The sequence below is a fragment of the Rhinoraja longicauda genome, chromosome 6 (genome assembly GCF_053455715.1).
Source record: "Rhinoraja longicauda isolate Sanriku21f chromosome 6, sRhiLon1.1, whole genome shotgun sequence".
In the NCBI taxonomy this organism is placed as follows: domain Eukaryota; kingdom Metazoa; phylum Chordata; class Chondrichthyes; order Rajiformes; family Arhynchobatidae; genus Rhinoraja; species Rhinoraja longicauda.
Genome location: NC_135958.1, coordinates 39,863,479 through 39,871,938, shown reverse-complemented (window position 1 = coordinate 39,871,938; position 8,460 = coordinate 39,863,479).

Below are 8,460 nucleotides of genomic sequence, written 5' to 3'. Positions count from 1 at the left end.
TGACTGAAAAAGTTCTTCCTCATCTCCGTTCTAAATGGCCTACCCCTTATTCTTAAACTGTGGCCCCTTGTTCTGGACTCCCCCAACATTGGGAACATGTTTCCTGCCTCTAATGTGTCCAATCCCCTAATTATCTTATATGTTTCAATAAGATCCCCCCTCATTCTTCTAGACAACGACACCTCCTCAACCATCACCCTGAACACCGGCGTTCCACAGGGCTGTGTGCTGAACCCTCTCCTCTACTCCCTTTTCACCTACAACTGCACACTTGTACATGGTTCTAACACCATTATTAAGTTTGCAGATGATACAACGGTGATTGGCCTCATCAGCGACAACGATGAGTCGGCCTATAGGGAGGAGGTCCAGCTACTTGCAACGTGGTGCGCTGACAACAACCTGGTCCTTAACACCAAGAAGACCAAGGAGCTCATTGTGGACTACAGAAGGACTAGGGGTGGTACGCACACCCCCATCCATATTAACGGGACAGAGGTGGAGCGTGTTTCCAGTTTCAGGTTCTTGGGTGTCAACATTTCTGATGACCTCTCTTGGACCCACAATACCTCAACACTGATCAAGAAGGCTCACCAGCGTCTCTTCTTCCTGAGGAGACTAAAGAAGGTCCATCTGTCTCCTCAGATTCTGGTGAACTTCTACCGCTGCACTATCGAGAGCATCCTTACTAACTGTATCACAGTATGGTATGGCAACTGCTCTGTCTCCGACCGGAAAGCACTGCAGAGGGTGGTGAAAACTGCCCAACGCATCACCGGTTCCTCACTTCCCTCCATTGAGTCTATCCAGAGTAGGCGATGTCTGCGAAGGGCGCGCTGCATCGTCAAGGACAGCTCTCACCCCAACCACAGATTGTTTACCCTCCTGCCATCTGGGAGGCGCTACAGGTCTCTCCGTTCCCGGATCTGCAGGTTCAGGAACAGCTTCTTTCCTGCGGCCGTTACCTTACTTAACTCTGCGCTTCGGTGATTGCTGCCATCCCCCCACCCCCCTCGGGCACTCCTCCCATCAGTGACTGATCTCGCTCACCGGAATTTCCACTACCGCTACTGAATTACTGTATATATTATGTGTTTTACTATTCCATCGCATGCACTCTGGTTAAGATGCTAACTGCATTTCATTGTCTCTGTACTTGTACACTGCACAATGACAATAAAGGTTGTATCGTATTGTATTGTAAGCTGCATAGCTTCTGCCACGGCAGTCACACTAAAAGTAGTGGTACATGCGGGTGAACAAAGTCTCAGCCTCTGATTGCTGGCTGATGCTCTTCTGACTGCTCCCACACTCAAGGATCGTTTTCATTGCTTGAGACTGATGATTAGATATGTTTAATTTAGTTTTTAGAAACATGGAAACATAGAAACATAGAAAATAGTTGCAGGAAGAGGCCATTTGGTCCTTCGAGCCAGCACCGCCATTCATTGTGATCATGGCTGATCATCCACAATCAGTAACCCATGCCTGCCTTCTCCCCATATCCCTTGATTCCACTAGCCCCTAGAGCTCTATCTAACTCTCTTTTAAATCCATCCAGTGAATTGGCCTCCACTGCCTTCTGTGGCAGAGAATTCCACAAATTCACAACTCTCTGGGTGAAAAAGGTTTTTTCTTATTTCAGTTTTAAATGGTCTCCCCTTTTTTCTTAGACTGTGGCCCCTGGTTCTGGACTCGCCCAACATTGGGAACATTTTTCCTGCATGTAGCCTGTCCAGTCCTTTTATAATTTTATACGTTTCTATAAGATTCCCTCTCCTCCTTCTAAATTCCAGTGAATACATTCCCATTTAGTTTTAATTCAGTTTAGTTAAGAGATGGGAAGCACAGTGGCATAGCAGTAGAGTTGCTCCTTTACAGCGCCAGAGACCCGGGTTCGATCCTGACTATGGGTGCTGTCTGTACAGAATTTGTACATTCTCCCCGTGGCCTGCGTGGGTTTTCTCCAGGAGCTTCGGTTTCCTCCCACACTCCAAAGACATACAGGTTTGTAGCTTAATTTGGCTTTGGTAAAAATTGTAAATTGTCCCTAGTGAGTTAGTGCTAGTGTACAGGGATCGCTGGTTGGTGTGGACTCGGTGGGACAAAGTTTCCGCGCTGTATCTCTAAACTAATCTGAATTAAATGTTTAGAAAACAGAAAATGAAAATCAAAAACTCCAGATGCTGGAAATTTGAAACAGAAATAGGAAATGCCCTAAGCACTCAGCAGGTCAGCCAGCATCTGTGAAAAGTGATGTAGTTAACAATCTGGCTTTCTTTCCACATTCAGGAACAGTTGAAAAATAGCATTAAAAAATGGATACATAATAAATTCTATTAAACATTAATTTAAAAGATTAGTAATAATTAAGGTAAGGTTAGGAAAGTCAATTGATTTAGGACTGGAGAGTAGCTAATGTTGTTCCTTTGTTTAACAGGAAACTGTAGAAATGAGCAGCATGTTAGGCAGAAGATAGACACAAAATGCTGGAGTAACTCAGCGGGACGGGCAGCATTGATGGAAGAAGGAATAGGTGAGGTTTTGGGTCAAGATCCTTCTTCAGACTGAGAGTCTTTGTGTAAGAAGGGAAGTGAAGAGAATCCAGGGAATTATAGGTGGATGATCTTCACACCAGTGGTATAGAAACTACTGGAGAGGATTCTTCGGGATAGGATTTACTCGTATTTGGCAGAGAATGGGATACTTAGGGACAATCAATACGGCGTTGTCCATGGCAGGGCTTGTCTTATGAAATTGATTGAGGAGGTTTAGTTTAGTTTAGTTTAGAGATACAGCGCGGAAACAGGCCATTCGTCCCACCGAGTCCGCACCGACCAGCGATCTCCGCACATTAACACTATCCTACACACACTAGGAACAATTTTACATTTATACCCAGCCAATTAACCTACAAACCTGTACGTGTTTGGAGTGTGAGAGGAAACCGAAGATCTCGGAGAAAACCTATGCAGGTCACGGGGAGAACGTACAAACTCCGTACAGACGGTGCCCGTAGTCAGGATGGAACCCGAGGCTCTGGCGTTGTAAACGCTGTAAAGCTGCAACTGTACAGCTGCGCCACCGTGCCGACCCTAGCAGGTAACAACGTTGATTGATGAGTGTCGGGCAGTAGATGTTGTCTAAATGGATTTTGGTAAGGCGTTTGCTAAAGTCCTTCAGGTATGGGTGTAGAAATGGCAGATGGAGCTTAATCTAAGCAAATGCGAGCTTCTGCTCTTGGAAGGTCGAATGTAGAAGAAACTATACAGTTAATTGCAAGACTCTTAACAGCATGTCTCTGATGACTTTTACCAACTTCTACAGATGCACCACACAGAAAGCATCTTGTCAGTTGAATCACAGCTTGGTCTGGAACTGTTCTGCTACAATTTTGAAAACCATATTTTGCACTCTTGTATTTTTCTCTTTGTTCTACCTTAGTTTAGTTTAGAGATACAGCGCGGAAACAGGCCCTTCGACCCACCAAGTCCACACCGACCAGCGATCTCCGCACACTAACACTATCCAACACACACTCGCGACAATTTTACATTTATGCCGAGCCAATTAACCTACAAACCTGTACATCTTTGGAGTGTGGGAGGAAACCGAAGATCTCGGAGAAAACCGACGCGGTCACGGGGAGAACGTACAAACTCCGTACAGACAGCACCCGTGGTCAGGATCGAACTCTCTCCAGGGCTGCAAGTGCTGTAAGGCAGCAACTCTACCGCTGCACCACCATGATGCCTGCTGTACGTATATATGACTTGATTGTATTTACACACAGGATTTTCTGATTTAATTGGATCGCACTCAAACATTAGCTCCGTGAAAGTGATAACACAAGTTGATCGAGAGGTAAACAATGCAAATGGCATGCTTGTCGTTATCATTCGAGGCAATCAGTATAAGGATCAGGAAGTCTTGTTTCAGCTGTATTAAACTTTGATTAGTCTGCATTTGGAGCGCTGCATACAGTTCTGTTTGTCTGTTTACAGGAAGGATACGAAGGCTTTGGAGAGGATGCAGAAGAGGCTTATCAGAACTCTCCCTGGGCTGGGGTTATTACCTTTAAGGAAAGTTGGACAAACTTAGATTGCTTTCTCTGGAGCGTTGGAAGCTGAGGGGAAATCTGATAGAAGTATATCAAATCTTGAGAGGCTTAGATGGAATAGATAGTTAGAACATTTTTTTCCCAGAGTAGAAATGCCAACGAATATAGGGCATAACTTTAAGGTCAGAGGAAGACATTTTAAAGAAGATGTATGTGGCAAATATTTTACACAGCGATTGGTGGGTGCCTGGAACATGCTGCCAGGATAATGGTGCATGTTGATATGATAGTGGTGCTTAAGAGGCTTTTAGAAAGGTACATGTATATGCAGGGAATGGAGGGATATAGATCACATGCTAGTTTAGTTTAGTTTAGTTTAGGGATACAACATGGAAACAGGCCCTTCGGCCCACTGAGTCCGCGCCAACCAGCGATCCCCACAGAGTAACACTATACTGCACACACTAGAAACAATAGACAATAGCCAATAGGTGCAGGAGGAGGCCATTCGGCCCTTCCAGCCAGCACCACCATTCAATATGATCATGGCTGATCATTCTCAATCAGTACCCCGTTCCTGCCTTCTCCCCATACCCCCTGACTCCGCTATCCTTAAGAGCTCTATCTAGCTCTCTCTTGAATGCATTCAGAGAATTGGCCTCCACTGCCTTCTGAGGCAGAGAATTCCACAGATTCACAACTCTCTGATTGAAAAAAAAAATCGTCATCTCCGTTCTAAATGGCCTACCCCTTATTCTTAAACTGTGGCCCCTTGTTCTGGACTCCCCCAACATTAGGAACATGTTTCCTGCCTCTAACGTGTCCAACCCCTTAATAATCTTATACGTTTCGATAAGATCCCCTCTCATCCTTCTAAATTCCAGTGTATACAAGCCTAGTCGCTCCAGTCTTTCAACATATGACAGTCCCGCCATTCCGGGAATTAACTTAGTAAACCTACGCAGCCTAGTAAACCTACGCTGCAAAAATTTACAATTTTACAAGGCCAATTATCCTACAAACATGTATCGTGGGAGGAAACCAGAGCTCCCGGGGAAAACCCACACTGGTCACGAGGAGAACGTACCAACTCCGTACAAACAGCACCCACAGTCCGGATGGCACTGTGAGGCATCAACTCTACCGCTGTGCCACTCTGCTGCTTGTAGTGGGGATAACCTGACATCATGTTTGGCACAGAAGCTGTGGGCCGAAGGGCCTGTTCCTTTGCTGTTCTGTTCTTTGACCTTTTTATCCCATAGACTGCTGATAATACTTCCTGTATGAAAATTAGTTGGAGAAAATTGAAGGAGTATGTTTATTTCCCGTACAATACACGTTGGAAAATAAGTCACAAAATAGTCATTTTGTTCATCTGGTGAGATTGATTTAGAGGTTTTGTTTCATGCAGCACTGTTCTGGGATCATTAGTACATTGAAGCTTTATTTTTCTTTTTATCTTTTAAAACAGTTACATATATTTCTAAGTGGATCTAAAATTAGTGGGCACAAATATGCTGCAAGCCTTTGCTGTTGCTATGGTAACGCCAAATGGTGATGTTTCTTAAAGACTCATGAACATCAGAGCTGAGAAAAATGGTTTTGCAAGTCAATAGCTTTTGTTTTTAATGAAACTTACTCTATTATAAAGAATTTTAAGCTTAATTCTGATCATTTGCATTCAGAAATATTTTGAGACGTCAACCTTTTACATCAGTCTGTTCATTTTTATGCCTTTTTGAGTAAACGATGTACAAAATGACTAAAGCCCCTGCCCCACTTAGGTGATTTTTTTAAGCGACTGCAGGCGTCTAGGCTGTCGCCACACGGTCATCGGGATGTCGCCTGTACGGTCGTGAGTAGTTTCCAAAGAGTCGTAGCTTTTTTCTGGTCGCCGATGGATTTCGAAGCGTTAAAAAAATTTGCCGACTGTTGGTTTGACGCCAATGATCGTAGCTTGACATCTCCTGACATGGGCGCTGTCGTAGGTTGTCACCAGGTGGCGTAGGTTGTCACCGGTGCTGAATTCCATTGGCGACTACCTACGTCAACCGGCGACAGGTACCGGCGTCAAAACCGGAGGCCAAAATGACGTGAAATGTCTTCAGTTGTTGCCGACAGGGTCGTAGCTTGTTGTAGCTTGTCGCGGGTAGACGTAGGTTGACTTCAGTTGTCTTAGGTTGTCGCCTATGTGGTCGTAGGTTGTCGTAGGCGCGGTCGTCAATGGACGTCCTAAGTCGCGATGATTGGGTCGCCGGTTGTCGGTAGCTTGCAGTAGCTTGACATCGACTGGGTGGTAGGTTGTTGTAGCTTGTCGTAGACGTTGTCATAGGGGGGGTCCAGTCGCCAGTTTTTCGGCGACCTGCTACGACTATGACAGTCGCCAGCAGTCGCCTAAAGAATCGCCTGTGGTACAGGCCCAAAGAAGCAAAACAGATCAAATTTGTTCATTTTAATCAGCTTCCCATAGACATGCGTGGAGATAACCTGACATGATGTTTGGCACAGATACTGTGGGCCGAAAGGCCTGTTCCTTTGCTGTACCATTCTTTGTTGCTATACTGTACCTTTTTATTCCATAGACTTCTCCTACATAATGATAATATTTCCTGTTTAAAAATTAGTTCGAGAAAATTGAAGGAATATGTTTATTTCCTGTACCACACTTTTTTTTCATGCAACACTGTTTTGGAATCATTAGGATATTGAAACGTTATTTTTATTTATATCTTTTGTGCAGATTTATACATGGGAACATCACAAAATCTTATTTCTTTAGAATGAAAATATATCCAGAAAGTTATTCAGATGGCTTCCCCGTTCAAACAACAATAAGCATACAAAATATTAAAACTGCATCTCAAGGGATATGGGGAGAAAGCAGGAATGGGCTACTGATTTTGGATGATCAGCCATGACCATATTGAATGGAGGTGCTGGCTCGAAGGGCCGAATGGCCTACTCCTGCACCTATTTTTCTATGTTTCTATGCTTCTGTGTGAAATACAGGAGGGAGAACCTAATGGAAGTTTTCTTTGTTTATAAAGCCTTTAGTATATAAAGTTTATAAGCGTGATTGTTCTTGGCAAGGCCAACAAGAGTGGCAGACAGCCTCCATAGGAACTGTGTCGGTAGGACCTGCAGATGCTGGTTTTCACAGAAGATAGACATAAAATGCTGGAGTAACTCAGCAGGAAAGGCAGCATCTCTGGCGAGAAGAAATGGGTGACGTTTCAGGGCAAGACCCTTCTTCAGAGGCCCGAAATGTCACCCATTCCCTTCTATCCAGAGATGCTGCCTGTCCCGTGGTATTCAAGAGGCTTGCAGTTACTCTGAGAGCAATGCAAGAATCTCCAGTTACAGCCACTGATGGCATTGAATTACTCTGGTGGAAAGAATGAAGCTATGTCGATGGACGTGCACATCCTGGTCAATACCTATGGATAGACACAAAATGCTGGAGTAACTCAGCGGGACAGGCAGCATCTCGGGATAGAAGGAATGGGTGACGTTTCGGGTTGAGACCCTTCTTCAAACGTCTGAGTATGTCTGAAGAAGGGTCTTGACCCGAAACATCACCCATTCTTTCTATCCAGAGATTCTGCTTGTCCCGCTGAGTTACTCCAGCATTTTGTGTCTATCTTCAGTGTAAATCAACATCTGCAGTTCCTTACTACACACGGTGATCTGAGGTATTCGTTTGAGAGGCACCATGAAAGTTGTTTTCGCAATGGACTGGCAAGTTACTTGTTAAGTTGGAGGTTTGAATAAATTGTGAACGTGTTTACTGAACAATCAGACCGACACGGTTGGTGGGTCTACTTTAATGGTGCTGTGCTGGTTCCTGTGTCACTGTCAAGAACATCAACACTGCAGAAGTGGTACGAGCCATGTGCCTAACAATTATTTCCAGGTGGTTGAGCTTCACTGCTCCATGCCTGACTTGGCATTGCAATATACAAGACCCGCACTGCAATACAATCTGCTGTTGTTGTTTGCTCCCTTCTCTCACGCCAGAGCATCCACAAATGAGAAATGTATTATTTCCACTCCTTGTTCAACCTTCATAACATCTAGGACTATTTTTTAAAACACTACAAAAATAAATTGGATTCTTTGCTTGCACATCAGTTGAGCACATCCAATCAAAAATAAAGCAAGAGCAATGTAAATGCTGACCTCATTATTCACAGCAAGTTGTGGAATTGCCATTTGCACACATTCTAATAAATCAGTGAAGTAAATTAATTTGAGGCTCTCAGTAATTCACTAATAAACGCTTCAGGTTGGTAAGTAGGAATGACAGAGAGGGGTCCACATTGCTTTGTGCTCATGGTAGATGCCATCCTTGTAGTAGGCCAAATTCCAATAGTTTCGTTTAATTTAGTTTAGAGATACAG